The 21,853-nt window shown below is 31.5% G+C and overlaps 1 protein-coding gene across 8 annotated transcripts in view; it reads right to left on the bottom strand.

The window, feature by feature from the left end:
• LOC126776764 (brain tumor protein) overlaps positions 1 to 21,853 on the bottom strand; it is a 486,286-nt gene that overhangs the window by 139,239 nt on the left and 325,194 nt on the right. For 4 of the 8 annotated variants that reach the window (XM_050499510.1, XM_050499508.1, XM_050499509.1 and 1 more), the window contains exons 1-2: positions 7,320 to 7,453; positions 7,068 to 7,173 (exon numbers count right to left, since the gene is read on the bottom strand). The exons of 1 other annotated variant lie outside the window; for it this stretch is intronic. The gene's annotated coding sequence lies outside the window, so the exon portion shown is untranslated. Of the gene's footprint in view, positions 1 to 7,067; positions 7,174 to 7,319; positions 7,454 to 21,853 lie in introns of those variants that run through there. 3 more of the 8 variants (XM_050499512.1, XM_050499511.1, XM_050499513.1) reach the window with 1 other exon arrangement.

Here is a 21,853-nt window from a genome sequence, read left to right as displayed (position 1 = left end):
TATATAATCAACTTTTCAATCTATTGTAAGAAATATAATTAAATTTAAATAAATAAGCAAACCGATCGCGATCTATAATTATGTCTGTGTAAATAACGTCTAACAGATATACAAATATCATCAAATATTTTATTTATCTTTCTATTTATAAACATATCAGCCATATAATAAATATGTTATACTAAATTAATCAAGTACGAGTATATGATCAAACTAAATATATATACATATATGTATATATATTTTAAAGTATAGTTTAAAGTCTATTATAGTAAATCCAGTCTATTTGCTTGAAGTTAATCATACTTGAAGAATACCAGATAAACACATTGAAACCAGATGCAATATAAGTAACATCGCAGCTGATAATAAACAACTGTCGAACATAATAATTAGAATTGTTATCCTCGAGTATAATTTGTAATCAATCTCTATTGAGAAACTTAAAGTGACATTCGAGTTAATTCGAGTTCAAAATACACTTATAAAAGTTGTTTCTTTAAACACTGACGGCCTTAGTTATATACGTCACTTAGCGACCGATTCGTTAAACATAGATTTTTCTCTTTCTGACATTATTGATTTGACATTAGAAAGAAGAAGACACTTTAACTAATCACCTACTAATTTTTACAAGAGATTTGACATTTGAATGAACAAAACAAAAATAAAAAATATTCGCATTGTAAACTTTTTAAAAATATAAAACTACCATAGTCTAACAATAGAATTTTAAGACGCAATAAATTATAAACACCAGCGTTTATATAAATAACAGTAACAACATTAGAAGTTAAGCTGTTATTACTTATAGTTCAGCGAATTTAACGTCTACTCTAAAAAGGTTACGATATTTGAAAACTTCAAACAATCTGATCAATATAAACGTGAAGTACTTAAATGGCATCCAGGGTAAATATTAGCTTCATGACGAATCGTCAGACCGTCTCGACGTTACACAAAGAACCGAAGTATGACTAATTTTACTCGCTCGTTATGAGTCAGGCAAGTATCAAACCAGTTTAAACGGGGCATAGCATGAGAACTTACTTGCGTGGCGTTACGCTTTATGAACAAGGTATAAGGAACGGACAGTAATTATATTGCTTGAGAAATAAATGCTCCAGTTTATATTGCTCTACCGTTTATTGATAGGAATATGTAAGGTGAGGTCTTATTAAGCTGGCTTTATTTTATCTAATGTAGGGTGTAAAAAGATATAGAACGTTAGTGATTCCCATGTCTGTTGCTATTAGCTGACAATTGTTTTACATTATGTTGATTAGATGTTAAGATGTTTAAAACATTAAAAAAAAACTTATATATTGTTATCTATAATAATTAAATCAGAACGGAGGTTTGCAACGATATCTATAAAAATATTAATTGTGGGTGGTTAATTATTATTTGTACAAAGAAGTCAAACATTTGGACAAACGTATTTATCTCGTAAAATATAGCCTGTAAATATTTCACGCCTGAGCCTCTTCTTTTGAGAAGAAGGTTTGTAGGTTATTCCAACACGCATCAGATATGGGTTGGTGGGTAACTGGAAACATATGCAATATCATGCGACAATGGTCTTCTTAAGGTTTCTTAGTGATTTCCTTCACCGCCGATCACGAGACGAATCTTTAATCATTGGCCATCTCGGCTTTATCAAAAGCATAATATTTTTTTTATTAAACATTAATTAAACTTACATTTCTAGAAATATTACTCATTTAACTAACGGACAATAAAAGAAACAAAATTATATTTAACATCAATTCAATAAAACAGCAACGTTCAATAAATTTAATGTCAACAGCGACCGTCTCGACATTGCGGCGCCATTGTTATTTAGCGATACAATTATAAAAAAGTAAAAAAAAAAAAAAGTTTCCACGGCAAGTGACATTTATGACGGCGGTCACCCCCACGAGTAATTGAATGATTGCTTGTAATTATAAGTCCGGATCTTTTGTTCGTATACGAGGATGTGGTTTAACGGCGACAGCACCAGCGACGATGGGAAATCAGGAAATTCTATCAATTACAAATTTGCTTTGTCATTTGTAAAGGAAACGGTATAATTATTTTTACACTAATTTTTACTATAATTATATACGTAGCTTACTTTTCTGCACCCGTGAATTGCATATTACTTGTATGCAATTTGTATTGAAAAAAAAAATCATAATACGAAGTCTTAAGGAATTACAAGCTAGTATAAAATAAAATAAATATTTTTTTTCGAATCTATACATAAAAAAAAAATGATTTAATTAAAGTAATATCAAAATGTTTTGTTGAAACAATTTATAATAATAATTTATTAATGTCAATTTAAACCTAAGCGAATCTGAAATTTTATTTTATATTTCCTTCCTTAAATTATAATTTCCAAGTAATTTCGTAACTCGCGTACCTATGGATATATTAGTTCTCGTTTCGAATATGAAATGTTACAATTGCTAAAAAAAAATCCATGAAAAATCCTGTCAAGTATTAACATATTAGACAAGGTCAGTAACATCTGGCAAGGCGCCGAGGACTCGAACAGGCGTCCTCGTCACGGTCAATGTGAAATGAGACTTAACGATTTGACCTTACAGCTGACTTTGCAATGACAAAGTTCATGGTACCTTCTTATCACATTATACGGGGGGTCCCGAAGAATTTCAATCGCACATATGTGGATACTTTAATGTTTATTTATAAATAAGGTACACTATAAAAACGTATTTAATTTAAATTAAAATAAACGAAGGAAAAATGCTATTTCATACGATTTCCTTATAGAAATAATAAGTTTTCATTTGTAGTGGTTAAAATAATTATTATGATTAACATAGTATTTAGGTACTATATGCAAATTTGTTAAATAATCTGGTTAATTCTCTTAATATTAATGTTGATTTTTTAATCAGACACAAATAATTTTAGAAAAATTATTATTTTAAGGATACAATTTTTACTAATTATTATGTATCGTACTTTATGTTGTTATTTAACGCGAATACTTATGGTAATTACTATATATTTCCATAATAAACACGTAATAAACAATTGTCTTTAGTTATATTTTGTTTGATATAATTTATATAATATAGAAAAATTCAATTTCTAGTATTTAAGAAAAGAACAATTTTTGAATTTTGTCTTTTCTCTCGATATAAATTTTCAGAATAACCATTATAATCATAAACGCTACTTTATAAACTTATATAATCAAATATTTTATTATATTTAAAGAAACATATCAAAGAAATTTTCCTAAATTTCTATTAAAATATTTTCATTATGAGAAAGATTTATACCGAGAAATTACTTTAATCTTTGAATTATATATAAATAAAGCTTTGACCTCTATGTACTCATAAATGAGACATAATAAATAGTACATTATATTATTTACAAAAACAGAGTACAGACAATCTTTAACCCGTATTTGTACATACATATATATCCATAAAAACAAAGTCGTCCTTTGTACATAATTTATTACATAGCTAACGTTATACTAGTCGATAAATATGTCACAATAATTTCACATCATGTACTGCAATGTATCAACTGTGTGATAGTAACTTGAAGTTGCATCTATTTCCGCTTCCTTTAAAAAGAAACCTTGGGTCGACAAATCAATTGTATTGTACATTTATTTCCCCAGTCTATGTCGATTAAAAAAAAAATCGTAAATTCGAATTCTAGGATAAATTCAAAACGTATCAGTTTCTGAAAAACGTCCAAAAAAGGCTCAAGGCTAGCACATTGAAATCTACATGGGATTTGGGCTTTTCGTTCGCTCACTGTCAGGGCTCGCTTTGATCTCGCCAAATTCTGTCTGGAGTACTTCGACATTCGGCATTTTATCCAACATCCGTGTATATACTTTTTTCTGGGGGATCGAGCATTGTGTAACGTGCCTTTACATCGAGACTGAGGATTAAGGGAAACAGTTTTGGAAGGTTTAAAGAATTAATCAAAGACATTAAAACCATTGGTGGTAAGTTAAAAAAAAAAAACAAACAAAGTAATTACAATAGCAAAAGTAACTTTGTTTTTTTTTAATGAGTTTTTTCGGCAATAACTCGGTAAGTTCTTAATCTTAACTGATCTTAATAAAACATTATGAAGATAAAAACATAAAATATGCTATTAAAAATAAGTGATAAATTTTTAGTTCATTTACTATAATGATAAATAAAAATAAAATAACTAGAAATAGTTGACATAACAACAAAGAAAATGTTTTAATCGGTGCTTATGACCTTTTCTCTCTACCATACATACAAGTTAATGGATACCACTTGTACGACGAATTAAATTAGCTAAGATAAACATTTCAATTATTAAAATAGTACTAAACCAATACATAACATATATATATTATGACAGACAAAAAAAAAAAATTCAAGGCCTTTCGGCGATACAGGCTCACTCCAATTAATATTAAATAATCAAGATAAACCTTTTTTTTATAGCCTTATAAAATTCATTTCGAATTCCTTTGCCGAAATAAATTCTATTTATAAAATATATATATTTTTTAAATATAATCAGACCATGGCCAAAGTACATACATGTATATATAATTATATATTATAATACTTATTATCAATTATAGGATAAGGAAGTGGCCTTTCATAATGTGAACTTTGAAGGTGAAGAGGTTATATCACCTGTATATTGTTGAGTTATTAATTGTTTTTTTTTTTTAATACAATAAACCATTAAAAACTAATTATTTTCTCCTAGCCGATTTCAGTCACGATTGCCATTTCTTACGGAGAATAGCGCAGGAGACATTATATAGTGCTAAAGTATGCAAACATAGTTGCTACACATTCCTAAGAATTTTTACTTGTGGTAGGGCTTTGCGAAGCCAATCGTCAGGTACCAAACCCATATATACTATAGCATATATACTACTGCCAAACAGCAATACTTACATATATCGTTACGTTCCGATTTGAAGGGCGAATAAGTCAGTTTACTAAAGGCACAAGAGACATAACATCTCATTTCTCAAGGTTGGTGGCGCATTGACGATGTAACATGATTAATATTTCTAACAACGCAAATATCTAGGCGGTGGTGACACACTTACCATCAGCCTAGTTTTCGTTAGCCCGATCCGAGCAATATATGCTAAACTTTAGACCAACAGGCGGTCAAAGCCTTAGAAATAAGTATAGTGCACAATTCAACATAAAACAATAATGGTATAACGAAACCATGTTTCAATAACAATCATTCTAGACTGCGTTCGATTTGTCTTTGTGATGAATCATTAATGCACTAAGTAGATAAATATAAGTTCGTCTTGTGTCATAATAATGTCGAAATATATAATTTATTTAGAAACAGAAACGACCTTGCGTCTTGAAAGTATATGTTATCGGTAATTACAAAACATTACACAATAAATTATTATTTTTTAGACATTGTGAAATTGTAATTATATTGTATACCTGACTTTGTGATGATTTCTCGGAATATGTTGATATCGCACACGTACATACATTTAACAGGAGTGATAAATTATAAAATATATTTTAAATTGATATAATTCTTTTCTTAATAATAAGATTAAAATCAGATAGTATGTAAATAATTTTATAATATGGTTATTTAAATACAAGTGACTTATAAATAACTTGAGTTAATTTATTAATTAAATAAAAAACACAAATATTATTCAATTGAAATTTGTGAACAATATTCAGGAATTTAAAAAGTTTTGAAATAATTAAGTTATCAGATAAATATGTTTTTATTATTTAATTAGTTCTAGCTTGATACAGCGAAATATTTTGCATCTGGATATATTTTAAGCAGCGTGATTGTTAAACTAGCAAAGACTATATATAATTTCGAAAAGGTAGATAGTTTTTTTTTTAATTTTATTTGTAGAGTAAGTATCGGATATGGTTGTTGGTAAAATGTAACTCAATATCTTAAAATTACAATCGCTGTAAGACATTTAGCATATCACGAAATTGTTACAAGTTACTATTTAAATTATATAGAAATTCTGTTTTACAACTTTATATATTTATAATTTAGCACAAAAACTAGTTTGTTACTCAATTCAACAATAAGTTTAATGTGAAAATTTAGAATAGTTTAGTGATTATTTTTAGTGTTGAAAGTAATTTTAAAATATTTTGTTATTTATAGCCAGACCACGATAGTAAATGTTTTTTTTTGGAATATTAACACTCATAATCTCGTTTGATTGATTTGCTCTGATTATTCTCAGGTAGGATTATGTGTAAGTTAAAATGTAGGTATTTACAAAATTATATTAAATAATTCTCATTAATTACGGATATTTCTTACCTGTGGCAAATATAATGTTAAAACACACTGAATTACTGGCAATTTTAAACTTAAAAAAACCACGTTCGGTACATTCGATTTTTAAACATTTCAAATTCGAAGGAATCTTTCGTCGTATGTTCTAGATAAAATGTTCAAATCATGATTAGAATAACCTCAGTATGTACTTTCGACACCACACGCTGCGGCCGGCGTGGTTAATGCACTTTGAAAGTAAATTATCCACTATTACACAACACGGAGGCTTTTGTCTCGAGTTTGACATCGTTGCATGCATTAGGACACAATTTCATAATATCATGTAACATGTTTTTATGAATCTAGATCTGCGGTTGGTACAAATAAAATAATGTATCGTACGTACGCTTTGCTTAGTCGACGCAACAGGTACGGTTCGTCATTCGCGAGGCCTAACAAATGTCAAACAAAAGGTTAAAAAATTATATAATCTGAACACTCGACTAGTTATATGCTATACATAGTTTTTTTTTTTTTAATTACACGATCATAGTAGCTTACGTAAGTCACAGGTATGTACTAGGTTGCACAAAAAAACGTAACCTACCTACAACGAGAAATAACGAGGTCGCTGACCCACAATAGGAAAAAACCGACATTTATTCACATCGCGGAAACATAATCTATACAAAATCACGATTAGTCATGCATACGCACACTTAAACAGACTTGGGACGGTTAGACGAATTTAAAATACTGTACAAACATTTGAAACGTACCTTATGTTTCTCGGTCGTATGGCTATGCACGAACGTTCACCTTATAACTAACTAAGCCTTTGTTTCCACACAAGTCAACGGCTCCAGATCAAACAGAACAGTTTATCTGAAAATAGAAACGAATTTTATTAATGTACCGCCTTTACACAAACTAAACGTACGTTAGGCCCTATGCTACGGAACGAAATAATCCGATAACCGGCGTTCATGATGTAAACATCGCATAAGATCGAAGACGCATGGGATACGCACCGATAATAGTATACGTTCACAACAGTTTATCCACAAAGCACGTTTCGACGCACAGTCGTTAGCCGGTCGTTCCGGTAAATAACTAGTTTATTTTTCCGATCGCATCGTATTAAAGCGACAGTCGTCCTGCCTCTGCGGCGGTCGGCGCGAGACTGAGCGAGCGTAGCGCCCTCTCATCCGCGCCCCGGGTCAGGCGTGTGTGCGTATTTGTGAATGTGAGGGTGCGCCCTGCGCCCCGACAACCGTTTATTTATTTTCGAATACAGGGTGAAATAAAGTCGGCAGTGCAGTCCTCGATAGAAAAATTGAATATTGTCTGTGGAAAAATGTAAGTCGTACAAAGCGAAGATGTACGTTAGCGGGCGTCGTTTCTTTTAAACGGCCATGAACCGGCACGTCAGCCGCGGTCATTGCCACGGGCGGTATAAAAATACGTCAAAGCATCTATAACGATTATGCGTATACAAATAATAATAATAATAATAAACAAAACGATATCTAATTACTTTTTATAATTACATACTAAATCAATACTCGGAACAGTTCGAAATTCTTATATTTTTTTAATTTAATCGTATGTAATTAATTATACAGTACTGAAGAGAACTTTTTAAAACAAAAGTTGATGACATAAAAGGATGGAAGATACAAGCTAGTGCCAAGAGAAATTCATTATAGAACAAAACAAAGCGGGCTGAACTTCCATGGCTGTGACACACATTAATTGCCTACTTAGAGAGAAATAACTAAAGCCGCGGATGTTGATGCAAATAACTTGATTTTATTAATATATAGCATCACGTAGGCACCTATTTAATGCAATTCGAACTATTAATTATAGAAATCATTATTAGAAATAGTAGTTACAAGATTTGTAAAGCTTATTTATTTTTTAACTTATGATATTTGATTTAGTTAGTATAATATATTTTGATAATAGAAATCATTACTCACTTAGCATCTTCGATCATTTATATATCAATTGTATATATTTCTAATAATGAATAAATGAATGAAATAATCGCATAGCATTCGAATTAATGATTGGCTAAGGCATATATTTAATAAATTTAAAAAGTAATATATTACTACAATGTAACTTATTAGTTTTCCCTTTTTTAAATTGTATACTACTACTCACATAGAGAAAAAAATATTAAAAACATTGCAATTTGTAATTTAGTATCAAGTACTTAGAAAAAAATAATAATGATTTATACGTCTGTATCGTACATACAGTTCTAATATTGACTGTCTCGTTGGTCTTGTGACCAGTGCTAGACTAAAGACAGCTCGGGGACTGGAAGTCGAAGTGTGTTTTCTCCCGTGTAAAGCACGTCAAGCCGTTGGTCCTGCGCCTGAACTGTTCACGGTCGTGTCGGATTGCCGTCCCATCGGATTATGAGAGTTAGGGAATAGAGAGTGCACTTGGGTTTGCACACACTTGTGCACATCTCCTGCGCAGTTGTATGTAACCAATTTAAAAAATTAGACAAATTGATAAATTAGTTAGAACAAATAAGAAACAATATATTTTATTTTTTTTATTTTGGGATAATCAAGAAAAAATATACGCGCGACGCTTCCGTTACGACTTATAGTTGAAAAGGCATAAATAAGTAAATGTTTTTTATCAAATCTTAGACAGCACTGGCTAAACATTAAAAAATCGTGATAGCATAATTATTTAAAACTAATCGGTTATTGCTCTCTATTAAAAAAAACTTGAAATTACGACGTGTTATTTTTTATGTATTTTAAAATATAACTTCACAATTAAAATAAAGTATTTATTATATTATAATTATTACATAATAATTGATATCACAGACAAAACCAGGATAAATCGCTAGTAGTCCTTCTTTAATAATTATAATTTTCAAAGACCTTTCAATGTGAGACAACATAATTTCGAAGTAAAATTAAAAATACGATTTCGGAGGGAGGGATCTATTTTTAATTTAACGAACACCCCAAATCTCTGAAGTTTTAACAGCGAGTTTAACCAAAAAAGTCTCTGGGTTATCAAGATTCAACACGTCTAAAGAAAATTATCTTAGTCTGCATTTATGGCGTTTTTACTGTATTATTTTGTAGGATATTTTGTAAACTTTTATACAACAACATGCTTAGTAAACACAATATAAATCTTTAAAAAACATATATATATATGTAACTAAAGACTAAGCTGTATGGTGTAATACTTTTGTCTTTTCCTTAAACAAAAAATAAAATTACTATCATAAAAACATCTAGAACAATCGCAACATTATGCAAGGTCATTTTTGCGTCTACTTTTACGTTTTATTGCAGATGAGTTAGAATTGTTACTTCTATAATATACTTGAACATACTCTAGATTTTCGTTTAAGTATATCACAAACAAAGTGTGCTTTGGCTGGCTTTTTATTGTATCAAAGATCTATAATTTAACACGTACGGAATGGTTTTTTTAGCTGGAAGTAAGGTTGACAATTTATTAAGTAATATAATGAAATACAAAATATTAATAAACAGTAAATAAACGGTATGCAATCATATATGGCTGTAAATTACAATTTCCCCTGCCGTCCAAACATCAATGCTATCGGATGACTGTCTCTGCGAATCGATTACCTCTGTCAAGGCTTCTATATCACCCTCAAAAGAGGAATACCGAAGTAATTAGCCCCAAAATTGCAGTCACCTTACTCAATTCCGTCCTGTGTATATAAAGCTATAAAGTCCAATTTTCTCTAACAGCGCATATGCAATTGTGCACCCTTCCAAATATCCATACCTAAATTGGATGCACTGATGAGTCAATGTAGATGATTCACTATAACTATAGACGCCACGTTGCCTAGCAACGAGACGTTATCAAAAAAACCCCTAGACTTTAATGCAATGGTGTAAGGTTCAAAGTTCAAATGAATTAAGACAGATGCTGTCGGCGTTTAGACTCTACTACTAGGCGATAGAGCTCAAATACTGTCAATTCTCTTGCGATTTCATTGTTAGGTATAGTTGCTATTGCTTTGTATTAAGGTTGAAAATCGATAAGTTTATCCATGGTTAGGTATATGGGGTTACGCCAGACGGCTAGACGTCCAGACTAGGGGGCGCTGTGGCCGGGTAATAATATCAAAGGTATACGTATGGTTCGTGTTTAGTTTGAAATGGGTTTCATGATTCAACGCGCTAACTTTGATGAACAATCTAATGGTGAAACAAGGTGTTGGCGGCCAGTTTGCGTTATGACCTCCGAGGGGGTCTTGTTCCAAGAACTTTGAAGACAAGGAGCCTTTAGTATTCTCAGAATGAATTCTTTTACGTAAAAGGGATGTAGATTAAGTTTTATTATTTTAACTGCTGAAAGGAAAATAGCTTATGGTGATAATATGCGCATTACTTCAGCGAAGGTAATCTTGTTAAAATACAAAAATTGGTTTTGTAAGTTAAAATTTGGTGGAGAAAATCTTATTTTGTGTTGTATCCTACGTGACTTTATAGTTCGTAACTTTTGCTTGTCCTTCTAACATCCAACAAGTTAGTTTTTGTAAGGGACAGCTACGTCGAAAGAATCGGAATCGCAAATTGGAAATGTTAAATTCTTACAATTATTTCGTGTGATCAGGATATTTACGTTTAATCTGTTTTATTTTAACATATATGCTTATCTTTACTAATATTATAAATGTGACAGTAACTGTGTCTGTCTGTTACGCTTTTATGGTAAGAACACTGAACCGATTTTGATGAAATTTGGTATGCAGCAAGCTTAAACCCCGAGGAAGGACATTTTTATATCAACCCCTCCTCCAACACTCCATCTTCCCCCTTATCTAACATGCGGGTGATGCTGCGGGCGAACAGTAGTCTTTAAATATGGGTGACAATGTCCTAACTGTCAAAGTACAGCCTAAATTATAAATTACAGATATATTTTCGACATTCGTTTCTTAATGTAGAAGATGCGTACGGAACGATTATAGCAATTTTGATTTAAAGCGGGGCGCTGCACTCCATTTATTTTCAATATCATCTGGTCGACCCGTTCAACGTGTCATAGTTTTAAGTCCTCCAAGGGATATATTATATACTTTTTTAGTTATATAAACTGAAATATGCATTGACACTTTCAGGGACAATGATCGCCTATAGAAGTCATAATAGTTAATACAGTCCCTTAAGGTGTTAAATTATTTAAAAAAAAATCTCCATCATCTATAAAGGAACAACAACGACGAGATTTTCTATTATTAAAGCATTAGAGCTAAAATTACATTTTTGATATTCCAGACAGACAATGTACTGTTATTCTTCAAAAACGATGGCTTACTTGAAAATCCATTGGTTTAAGAGTGTGAAATGCGCTTATCCGAGTGGAAAGGTTGGTTGTAAATCTACCTGGTCCCAGGACAGATCCTCTAGTTATTTATAGCTCAGCTGAGGAAACTATCTCAACGTGGTCAGATGGATTGTTTTATTCATTCCGCCCTCGCGATGCTGTTGGTAACAGAGTAATGGAGATAGGAAGTCAGGAAAAAGGGCGTTGTGAATATTTCTTACAACACACGTTTGTTTACATAATACATGAAAGAAATATTGCAAGGTGAAAATAATATAAGTTTTTTTTTTGTTAATTACTTAACAGCAGGTTATATGAACTTATTTTGCAGAAATGTTGCGCAAACCACAATACATCGTAATGAGATTCGCAATTAGTTTAACTTTGAAGACATTTAGAAAACCGCATTCTTTTATCTTAGAAAAAGATCCCAAGAGATAAACACAAGCCAAAATTAAATATCCAACATTAACATTAATAACGTTCATATTAAAAATCAGCATATTTGTTATTTGTCATAACAATAAGCTCGTTGGCATAGTCAACAGCAGCTAGCTATGGTTCCAGACCCTATGCCCTAGGTTCAAATAATTCAATTAAATAAAAGTTATCTTTTGAATGAAAATGTTTACACTAACGTTATAGTCTGTTAATGTCCTACTACTAAAACCTCTCCACATTCTGTAGAAATTTTGAAGCTCATTGCACTACGCTTCTCCAATGTGGGTTGGTACACATTATCTGACACACGCAGGTTTCCTCACGATGTTTGAGCCCTCAATTTTCGATTAAGATTTATGTGTTTTAACCATTAAGCTATCTCGACTCTTAGATAGCTTCTGCTTACACTCCGATTCCTTTGAAAACCTCGTAAAATCATCGATATTTCTTCTGGTCTCTCTTTGTGCGCGTCAGACACAAGAGTCAAAAGATGCACCTTTGTTAGCGCATACATATACACAACAAAATCTTCTAATAATTTAGTATCGTTGGGAATTGACCACTGCGCCAGAAAAAACACTAGACATTTATATAAAACATTTTAATATTAAACATTACCGTGATAAAGTCCTAACACACAAAATGTATCACCAATTAGTTTGGTCCACGGTTGTACCATTATAGATCCCATTTGTTAAAGAAGATAAATAGCAAGTGAAGCTGTGAAGTTTTCAAGGAATGTTGTAACAAATCGTTTGGGAATCTAAATTAAAGTCATTTAAACGATTATGTTAATATGGGATCGGTATGCGGTGATCATTGTGAGATGGTGAAGCATAGCTTTTCTTTTTTACGTGTTGTATTATGGCTTTAAGTTTTAAGGTCAGTGGTTTGTTAATAATTATATTTATTATATACTGTTTCATAATGACAGTAATCGTCGACTTTCATTTAAGCTCAATAATTCAAATCACCTATTTAGCTTTAATGATTAAATTATATTTAACAATGTACTTCAATAGAATCAATATGAAGTTGACATGTGATATTTTTGTCTTAATTACATGTATGAAAATAAATTTTGGAAATAGTATATATGTATGTAATAAATGCCGTGATAGTCCAGTGGTTAAAAGATGAGTATCCTCATCGATGCTCTGAGTGCACACCCGGATAAGTCCCACTGGTACCTATAGAACGCACTATTTAAAGCAATAGATTTTTGAATATAAAAAACACAACTATTTTAACTAATCTTTATATACGACCTATGTACTAACATAAGGATATACAATCGCATTGATGAAATATGGTATAATTACTCCTTCGTTATTTACATCTAAGATTTATATAGTGTTTAATCACGTACGTCGAAGGACCAGACGAGAGTGAAGACCACAGTTCGGCAAACGCAGCAAAGGGTTCAGTCAGGATGGGCCGATGATCTGAAGAAGGTAACCGGAACTTAACTTGATGCGGAAGGCGGAGAAGCTTTAGTGTTCATTGGGAGAAGTCAGGTCTAGTGGTGGCTGATGATGATAATGATGACTTGTATTCAATAATTTATCTAATTAGTCGCTTTTAACAAAACACAATTAACTCCATGTCAATTTATAGCGCTAATGTTAAATAAAATCTTCTATTTTCCATGTGGATTCATTTCCATACCAAATGGAATGGCGACTGTAATTAAATTCAGTAGAAATACGATGTTAAAATTTTCATTTAAAGTAATGTATTGCCGAAATCTGTTGTGTTTTTAATTGAAATATATTGGACAAGATTTACGGAGCCGCGTTTGAAAATAAGATTTAGTTAAAATTATTTTTAAGTCCTGTCTACATGCTTTGTCTAGCCTTTTTGATAAAATCTTTTAAATATAAGAAAATACGTTTCGTTATTAAGCGTTGCAAGTTTTAGTTTAAAATCTTTTGTTACTCTCCTTTTATAGAGAGATGGAGAATCTTTCATGTCTGGAAATGTAAAGTCAATGACCCTTACAATTTGCATATAAGAAACTATGCATGATAAGTATTTCAATATAATATTCAATAAGCACATACCATGAGTCTGATTCATTATCGGATCTTGTACCGTTAGGGGCTCAGGAATTCATATCCCAAACAAAAAAGGACCATGAAAACCAGTACGATCATAGTCAAGAGAATGAACAATACCGGTTTATAAGTTGATTCAATTCAATTATTTTTAATAACAAAGCTAATGATATATAGAGGAATTTAAGTCTAGTAACTGCTGAAGACATTTGCTAATTAATCTATAAGATAGTTTAGGAAATACCTATCTCAAGATTACTGATAATAATTTACAGCTTATATACATCAATATATCTAAAATTGTGATTTTGATGTTGCTTAGTACCAAACACATGCAGATACCGTAAATAATATTATAAATGCGAAATTGATTTGTTTATTTGTTTGTTACCTTTGTACGTCTTAACACTACTGATTAACACCATCATTTACATTTGCAACACCGGAAGGCGTTCAGGTGTATTGGCGGCATTTAGGGATGAATATTTTGAAGAAGAATTTATTATGAAATTTTGCATATACGTTTTCAGGGGTACAAAAACAGTACATACTGTCAATTAAAATAAGAGGAAATATATACCAAAGTACAGACAACACTGTGAAGATATTGTTTGAGAAAAAAGAGACAGTCACTAATCTACTTTTTATTATTCAAAAATCTGTATGTTCCATGATTTTGACAGAAATATATATATATAATACGTTTCCTAGTGGGCGGTAAATAGTTATATAAGTCACTCTGACAGTTAGTCAAATGTTTTTGAAAATGCAAGCGGAAAATTATCGGAAACAACAGCGCAAGTTTTGATGAAAAACTTTTTTGGACGTAATGAGTAATGCCTGGTTTAGACTGTGAACTAGCTTGCAGCAACTCACACGGTGTGGACGTACCAAACGAGTACACAATGCGAGCAGCTGTCAACTGTCTAGTCAGCACTTCGTACTGTGTAAACCAGGCGTAAGATTTCTGATGTCAAAACAAGTTGTTGTATGACTGTTATGGCTGTTAACTAGGGTACTGAATTATACGTAGCCACGGTTTTAAGCCTAGACCACTCAGCCAAAAAAAATTACAATTTTAAAGTTCCTGACCGTGCAATCTCATTTAAGAACGATTTACAAAACAAAATTAAGGGGCCGAGATGAAACTGTGGCTAGAACAAAGGAATCTTATACAAAGCTTAACCAAATCGCAGGCAAGCACAGGTGAATTTCGAATTTCGAAATCGGTACTCGGTAGTGAAGGTCTTGTGTATAATAATATCACTGAAATACTGCCACGAAACTCCGCCAACACACTTTGGAATAGCGTTATATAAGAATGAAAAAAAACGACACGTACTAATATTCGAAGAATACAAATTGAAATATCAAAGTTCTTAATATCATTTTATGATTTAAAATTGGAATTTTGTAAAATCATCTAGAAAAACTATTATTAAAATTATTATATACGAAGGGTAATGTAGCAATCATTCGAAAATGCATATACAGCACAAAAAAAATGTTCGAAAACCACAGACGATACTATCACATAAATTCATTAAGATCTGTCCGTACGGACAGAAGGACATTTGGGATTCTCGATTATTCTAGAAGGAATTATTCTTAACAGGAAGCTGTTAATGTCAAATTCTGGACCCAGTGATTCTGAAATGCAGATTTTCAGCCACTCAACGCTAATGTACGTGTGGGTCCGGCATTAGACATCTTGTTATTAAAGCTTTTAGCATTCAATTATAAGCCCGAACTTTGTTTTTAATGCTGGCAACATTAATTTGAAGATTTTATACTTTTAATGGCATTTTGTCACGTTTATTGCGTCCCTTTTAAATTAATTGTTATTTATTAGTCCTAGATTTTAGATGGCGTTAGTATAATAACGTAGAACAATTTTCTGTCTTAATTATGATGAGTTAAGTTTTTACTAAATATACTTAAGCTTTTTCCTATTAATTCTGGTTAAATCCCGGGCACACAATATTTAATTATCATGTGCTTTATTTGTATTTATCATTATTTAGCTTGGTAGTGATGAAAATCGTCTTAATCAAGTGGGATGAAGTTCTGTATAATTATTTTTCGACCAACCCGCTTTGGAACACCATGATGGAATAAACTCTATATTATATCCTCAAAAGAAGAGTCCTTAGTCTGGCAGTGGGATATTTACAAAGTGTTACATTTTGTAAATATTTCGTTTATATCTAAGCGTTGAAATAATAATAATATGTATTGCATAAATCATCGATTAAGGTATATTATTTTTCATAACAACCTTTATTTATATTACAAAATAGCTTACATATGTACTGACTTTGTTACATTTTATTATAAAATTTGTCATGTTCCTGCTACAAAGAGCCATTGTTTTTATATATTATTAATAATCTATAACGGTTTTATTTATAAATAAATATAACATCTGTCGTATCCACTTTGTTTACTTCTCCGTTAAGTGATAGCTAGGGATGTATGCTTAAGTTTTTATCGATATGAATTTAAAGAACGCTTTTACGAGTAATGTAACTAAATAGGATTACGCAGTCTTATCAAAATATTTTACTGGCCAAAAATATTTCACTATGTATGTTTTTTAATTTATGTATCCTCCTTATTCATTGGAATAAGATAAAAAGGAGTTAAGATAATCAAACCTCAGATTTATATATTTCATGCGATTTACTGATTTCTCTGCAATAACAGAGATATTATGTTATAAAAACAACGCTTAATATAAATGTATTTCTAATACATGACTAATCCACTTCTTATGTCAATTTTAACTTTACTTCCAAAATGCCGCAAACGACTTCACGGACATTCAAAACGCCATTTTTTCACAAATCCATAATGAATAACTCTACCAATGATGCGATATCTGTTCAAGGTTAAAGTTGTTTATTTTTCCCCTTTGTCAGTCAGACTCCTGCCATTGGAATGTTGATGATATTGAATTCCATTTCTATATAAATAGCATGACAAAATATTTATTCTATTAATAGTATTGTGAGTATATGAATTTAGACCTGGAAATTCAATAAATCGCAAGTGCTATTCTGGTAAATAACACACGTGTTGATAGCTAACTAAGCTGATAAAAATGTCGCATATCAATTAACGATATTATACGATAGTTTTTAGCAATAAGTTGGAGCTTAGCCCCACAAATTTTTATTAAAATATTGGTTCAACCGAGAATAAGAAACTACTATGGAGAAAGAACGAATTCATTATTTTAATAAGTTGCCTTTGTATTAACCGACATAAAAAAGCTCTCCATTCGCCTATATATATATATAAATATTATTTGTAAAAATATTTATATATTTATTATATTTAAGTATTTCATATGCTCATTGTTTTCCAAAAAATTAAATGCAATTAAAAAATTAACTGAAGTGACGACGTATTTATCATAATCATATCTAAATATTACATATTTAAAGATTAGATATTATAGACTTAAAACTAAACTCAAACCGTAAAAAATATTCGCATGCCCCATATAAGAATAATAAATCTTTACTGACCGAATTGAACCTATGATTATAGTGGCTTTAAGAAACACTGCGCAAACCAATCCTCAAAATTTAAGCCAATTATTAAACTGTAGAATTGTATACGAGGCTTAGATCAAAAGCATCCCAATAAAATTTATTTCGTATGTTTCAAAGTCGTCTATGAAGTATAAGTAATTTTTATACAGGAATAACTTAAACGTCTCGTTACTCGTAACTCATAAATGGAAAATTGCTCATGTAACTCCGATACATAAGTCCGGAAATTCAAAAGATATTACAAACTATAGGCCTATATCTATTTTATCCGTATGTGGAAAGATTTTGGAAAGCTCGTACAAAAAAAAAACTACTATCATATAGCACCATCCTATTTTCAAATCAGCATGGATTTCGCCCTGATAAATCCATAGCTTCTAATTTAGTTTGCTACGTTTCGGATATCACTGAGTCAGTCGATGCTACTGGTGAAGTACATGCAATTTATATTGACTTTCGTAAAGCTTTCGATCTGGTCAACCATAAATTTTTATTAAATAAAGTTGAATGCATGGGAATTCACGGTTCACTGTTACGTTGGTGTGTATCATATTTGGAAAACCGTTCGCAACTTGTCGCTTTTAATGGTTTTAAATCCTTCGAGAGCAACGTACCGTCAGGAGTACCTCAAGGATCACACCTAGGTCCAACATTCTTCTTAATTTTTATAAATGATTTGGCATTTGATATAAAATCTAAATTCAAGATGTTTGCAGATGACTTGAAAATTTACATATCCATTGAAAGCCAAGCCGATGTCGAAGCTTTACAACATGACATTGATACTGCTTATTCGTGGTGCAAAAAATGCTATGTCTTTGAACATTGAAAAATGTTTTTACAAAAAATTTACTAGGAAGAAGTCGCCGATTTACTGTAGCTATAAAATTAATAATATGACCTTAAAAGAAGTTTCTAGTATTAGAGATCTAGGTGTTATCATAGATTCTGCTTTAAGCTTTCGACAACATATTGAGCATATTACATCTAAGGCATCTAAGATATCCGGTCTAGTTTTTTAGGCATCATCGATAATCCAACAAGATCGAACATCACTACCACAGTTTATAAGCACTATTACCGCCCTATTCAACTAAACAAAGCGGCTATTATCTGTACCCGCATAAAAATATAAGTATTTACCGCCATCTTGGAAACAGGATGATATCTATATAATGCCGGACAGTCACATAATCAATATTAACATAGCCACTTATATTTCAAGTTTGAACTACCTTAATGTGTCTCTATACGTAGATAATAGATTTAAACTGAATTTTTTTAAGAATAATGTAATACGTTACGTCTAAATATTATCAAACATCTATATATAAATAGGCAAAGACAAAATCGTTCAGAACTTTTTACTTCCCTTTAGTTTATTAAAGTTTAAATTCAAATTTATATTAAAAATTTAAATTCTAAAGATAAAGCCAAATTTGAATACTTTTTGTTACATCACGACATTTAAAATTCCAATTAAAAGTTAGTGTGACATTCCAGTAAGTTAATTCCAAATTCATTTATCCAAAACGAAACCAACAAATAAGAAAAAATAGGAAGCTTCATGAATCAGAATTACGATGTCAAACCAATTTTTTACGTTCGGAATTTAAAAAATAAAAATTCAAATATGAAGCGTTCGAAATTCAAAAACAAAACTAACAGCTGGGGAGCGTTCCGGACGGTCGAATATCGACGCAAGTGCATCGAGGTATAAGCGTGTACACTGAACAATCAGACTTTATGCGGATAAATATACAAGCTAATATCGCCCGTAGCATTTTAAATTACGTTTTATTTTAGCGTGATGTTGTATTCTCGATAGGCCGCTATAAGTGTCGAATGTAAATGTTGGGGTGTTTGAATGCGTCCATTATGGCGGCGCTGATGTTTGTTTGTTAATAATTTTCGGTCCTTATCATTAGTATAATGACAGAAAGGGATAGTCGATGATCAAAGTCTATAGAGGAAATGAGAGTTGTCTTTTAGGAAGATGTACTTTTTTGTTTCTTTAATTTAAATACATTTTCATCTAAATACTTATTATTGTCACATATAAATATTGATCTACTCATAATTCATAAACTTAGTGAATTAAACTTGGTCAGTAAAATTACTATTAACATATGAAATAACAGTTTTATCACTGAGCCGCGATGGTTCAGTGGCTACACGTGAATCTTAAACGAAGATTGCGTGTTTTAAGCTCAAGCAAGCACCACTGAGTTTTCGTAAAATTCATTTGTGTTTTTAATTCATTCTATTGTCAGGTGTGGAGAAGAATACCGTGAAGAAACCTGCATATGTCGAATGAAAGTCACAAGTTTATCCACCTACCACTTGTAACAGCGTTGTGGAATATGCTAAACAACTTTATACACGGATATTCTATATGTATATTCTATATAATAACGATGTCTGTAAGACGTCGGACGTCTTGACTTGAAAAATTGTACTTGAAAAATGTTTTTATTATATAGTTTAAGTACCGTATAAATGACATAAAAATACTTTAACGATTGCGAAACGATGGGTTTTTTTAAAGCAATCCATACGTTGAGAATTATTAAAGTAAGACCTACTTATAAATGTTGTTTAGCTGATGCTTAATTAAACAATGCTGTCTTCTTCTTTCGAATGTCAAATCAATAATGACAGAAAGAGCAAAATCAGTGTTTAACAAAACAGTCGCTAAGCAACGTATATTAAGGCCGGTAATATTTAAAATTAAATATCATGTTATATATTGCGAAGTATACTTCTATGGTTGATAGGTAAAGAATATTTAGTACATTTAAATTTCAACGTGCAGTAACTATTAGTGGTCCTTAAGGAATGTAAATAAATTGAACAATTGAGCTTTAGTCTAATTTTGGATGGCTGGATTCAAAGTTTAAAAATAAAAAAGTTATTTATACTAGTTATTATTACTACTAGTTCCCGTACACGGCTTCGCCGGCGTGGGAGAGGAGTCTCAAGTACCGTAGGTTTTCTTCGATACCCCTGACAACGTGTTTGCAAAATTTCATAAAGATCATTTAAGTAGTTAAGACGTGACACCGAAACAAATGAACATACATTCGCATTTATAATATTAGTAAGGATTAATTAGAATAAAAATACAGAAGTTTCGAAAAGGTATAAGTTGAATGGTTTTGTCCATTAAAAGGAAAGTAACGCGAATTATATTTCAAAGACATTTATAGTTTGTTGAATGAAATCCATAAAGGGGTTCTTTGTGTTAGAGACAAAATTATTGGGACCATGGTAGGCGTTCCGTACGATGCACGCGTTTGGGGCGACACGGTCCCTACCGTTACGTCACGGTATATACGCATTATATTGTTATGTATAAGGGACGAGAATTGTAAGGATAAGTTTTATTTTAATCAAAATTCATAAATGGATTTTTTTTTTTAAATTAAATTATAAATTTAAAAAGCTTAGAGACCGAGACTTGGTTTCATTTGGAAGTCAAAACTAGACACAATGTTGAAACTATTTTACTTTTAAAACTTTAGCTTATAGATTTTAATGGAAATGTATTTAATGATTCTCGTTTTTCGTTTGATACTTACTTACTCACTCTTGTTATAAAAAATAATATCATTAAATTCCATTAAATATTTTTGCTACCAGATAAGTCATGATCATTTGGTTTGTAATGAGTCTCGTTCGAGAAAAAGAAAGATTTAAAATCTATGACATTCCTAAAGTTTTCTGAGGTTTTCTGCGAGAACGCACCTCAATTTAGAAAATGACATCGGAATTAAGGGCCTTAATCGAGGAAAAACGTTCGAAACGGAGGACACCAAACTGACGTGCTAGTCCTATCAAGTACAATTGGTATTGTTAAACTGGACTGCCTCGTTGGTCTAGTGGTTTGATGTAAGGCCACAGACCCAATGGTCCTGGGTTCAATTCCCAGGTCGGGCCGATAAAAAGTTATTGGGTTTTTTTGCCAGAAAATTCTCAGTAGTAGCCCGGAGTCTGGAAGTTGGAAGTGTGTCCCGGAGTGTATCCCGTGCCTCGGAAAGCACGTAAAGCCGCTGGTCTTGCGCCTGAACTCTTTCCGGTCGTATTGGATTGTCATCCCATCGGATTATGAGATTTAGGCAATAGAGAGTGCACCTGTGTTTGTGC

Source organism: Nymphalis io, chromosome 21 (assembly GCF_905147045.1).
Source record: "Nymphalis io chromosome 21, ilAglIoxx1.1, whole genome shotgun sequence".
Classification (NCBI taxonomy): domain Eukaryota; kingdom Metazoa; phylum Arthropoda; class Insecta; order Lepidoptera; family Nymphalidae; genus Nymphalis; species Nymphalis io.
This window is presented reverse-complemented; position numbering and strand designations above follow the sequence as displayed.